Genomic DNA, 3,610 nt, shown 5'->3' with positions numbered 1-3,610 from the left:
AGCTCCATTCGGGTCTTACATTACCTGCTAGGTTTCATTTAGTTGTCCCTAAGCTCCATTAACTTTCCTCTTTCTAAACTAATTCCCAAGACCCTCAAAACATAAAAAGAAGGAATAAGAAACAAACAAGAAGAAAACCATGAAAACCAATAAAAATACGACATTGTGAGAAAAGTGGTATGGACATACACTAGACATAAACAAAGTTGCAAATCAAGCACAAAAAAATCACAAAGAATTGAAATTACGAGACTCTCAACTGACACCATGACCCAATGCCCATGGTTCCTAGTGTTTCCAAAGGAAAGCTCAACTTGAGCCTTCTTCAGAATTTCATGGAAGTCTCTTTGCCATGCAATCCCCTACATCATATTTCCATAAACACATAATTGTTAGTGCATAAATAAACATAACAATATACTAATCAACTTACCTTGTTGTGCCAAGCACATTGCTTGCAACTGAACACATCTATGCCATATCTCAAGGGACTCCAATCCTTTGACGAATCTAGCCATAACTAGAACTAGTTGTATGCACGTCCATGAATATAGCACGTATCAACATAATTTAAAATAAATTAGGGTTAAGAAGACTTCATGTATGCAAAAACACTCATTCGTTTGGAATTGTAGTTTCCAATCATAGACAAAAGAATTCTCACCCAACCCCTTTCTTTTACCTTCACCTTGTTGCAAATGAGTCTTACTATTTATTGTCACATCACCCAACTGTTAGTTATACAAATACATCAACTATAACCTTGTCAAGTTAATACCAAGCATGTTTCCTTGCAACTGCTCACACATGTCAGTCTCACGTTCCAAATATCAAAACATCATGTATATTAATTTGAAATCAACCTTTACCAAGTCTAACAACCATGTCATACTCAACAATCAACTCACATTCATCAGTCATAATACATAATGCTACTATCACCTACTTACACTCAAGTACATATCAACTGTCTCAACACATATGTATTAGTACAATCATCTTAAAACAAGATCATTTCAGCAAGAAATCTTATAGACACATACTCATATCATTCAAGTAATCAAACATTCACATAATAGAAAGACGAAATAATAGACACCAAACACTCAAACACCAAAAAAACGACATAGTCAAGCATTCAAACACCAAATAGACGACATAAGAAAATTCATACCTCAATGTATCTCAGGGGAGGCTATCTTGTCTGCACAATCAATCTAGATTAGCATGATATAACTTCACAACATATCAACTCAAACATAAATAAGGTCATGATATCCATAATATTCACTAGATAACATGTTCACATCATAAACTCATAAACAATTATCATTCATACATAATAATCACATTTGCATAGTCAGTCTAGATTAGTATGACATAATATCATAACATATTAACTCATACTTGAATGTCATAACCCTAACCATTTGCATAGATCAATCCAAATCAAGATGATACATATAACATCGATATCTTAATGTAATAACCCTAATCATCAAGTTACTAGCATATAACAACAACAAGTTGTATATCACACTCATCAACAACATATAACCTAATCATCAAGCTATCTAACATAAAAAAAAAAATAGCAATGCATACAACCACAAGTTACTATCATTCATGACTATCTGACACATGTGCATATGACTACACAAATCAACTAGCGTCTATCATGTATGTAACCATAACATCAATAGAATGAATTGCATACACATAACCATAATGCATATAACAATCATTAATCTACATACCTGCATGCCTAACATACAAACATGTATGACGACATACTCCTACCTCGAGGTCCAATGTTGCAAATTCACTTTGATGGTTTGCATCCCCTGCTCTATCTCAGCCAACACATTAGCATCATAACGTACCGATATCATGATCATGATGATCTAATTACATATAATGACCTTCACCATGAAAATGCATTCATGACAACATATGGACATCGACATGCATAACAAATGCATATACAACCATACACTCATGACAACACATCCCACAACAACACCATCAACCTTCACATGGTGACATCACTACAACCATGATCAACACCATGCAAATGCAACAAGAACATGGAATACAAGCATAAGGAATACATATGCAACCAAGATGAATGCATGACCAACAGATCGCCCATCCAGTCTGAGGGGTGAACCATGCTTTGATACCACTCTTTGGTATCAAATATGACCCAAAAAGAGCACAACCTGCTCTGATGCCACTCTATAACGCTCTCCTCCTACATCTACCCAAGTAATTGTCAAACCGGGGTAAACATGTGACGAGAAGTTACTATGATATGATTTGACCTCTGAAGTCACGTTAAGGAAGTGGAACCGAAAGAAACGCACCATACAAACCTTCCACAACAACAACAAGACTCTCAAGAACCATCCCCACCGCTCAGGTAACCAGTGCTTGAGTCCCATTGAGTTTTTTGACCAATTAACCCCTGGAATCTCCCATGATATGGGAATGCCAGCATCTAGAGGGCTCTGGATGCTCCCACGACGGGGCATGCCAACATCCAAGGACTATTTTGCTCAATGTTGTGCCAGCGTCCCCCGGATTTGAGCCACTTTTTAAGGCCCAAAGCCCAGGTCATTTCCATAATTGAATGACACGTTCATAATAGAAAGATAACAAGGGAATGATGCTATAAATGAAATTACTTAAACAATCCCTTGACTGGAACCATACTAGCCATGGCACGCATTTCATCAAACATGTCATAAATAGGTAATCTACAGGTGTAAACAACATGTCTAAACATAGGGGTCACATACTCATTTGAGAATCGCTAAGAAGCATTGATGCCTCAACATATTAGCTGTAGTTTCATCCATTAGGCCACAGATATAATGTTCATTCATTTAAAAGTGAAAACATGATGAGAACCATACATAGCCATTGTCATAATACATGTTCATAATCAACATAATCGAAACAGAAATACCAAATAAATAACAACCATATAATCCACATATAAACCAATACAATAATCATAAAATAAAAAGGGGAAATAATCTCATATTAATGATGCAAAATCCAACTCAGTATGGGACTACCACGTTCTAACCTACCATAGATATGGTTGAGCCAAATCTCTTTTCAATTAGTCACCCCCGTGCCATATTCTAAGCATGAATGTGAAATCTTCATAAAACACATCAATCAAAACCATTTAGGGCTTCCAGAAGAAAAACCACCTCAACCCAAAAAACGGTGATTCCACCTCATGGTCCTACATCACCAAACCATTTATTTACGCTAATGGACCCAACCAACTTAGCCGACTGTCATACTCTTACCTTTAGCTGCCCTTGAACATGCACCGGTTTCATTTGAGTCTTTCATTACATGTTGGGTTCCACATAGCTGTCCCAAAGTTCCATATACTTTTGTCTTTCCCAACCAATTCCCAAGACTCTCAAAACATAAAAGAAAAGAACAAACGCAAACAACAAGAAAACCAATCAAAATACGACACCGCAAACAAAGTGGTATGTCCATACACTAGACATAAACAAATCTGCAATCAAGGGCAACAAATCACAAAATATCAAAAGCACAAGACTGGAAACAAACACCATGA

Source organism: Pinus tabuliformis, chromosome J (genome assembly GCF_031772625.1).
Source record: "Pinus tabuliformis cultivar Carrire ecotype Pingquan chromosome J, CPIR1, whole genome shotgun sequence".
In the NCBI taxonomy this organism is placed as follows: Eukaryota; Viridiplantae; Streptophyta; class Pinopsida; order Pinales; family Pinaceae; genus Pinus; species Pinus tabuliformis.
This window is presented reverse-complemented; position numbering follows the sequence as displayed.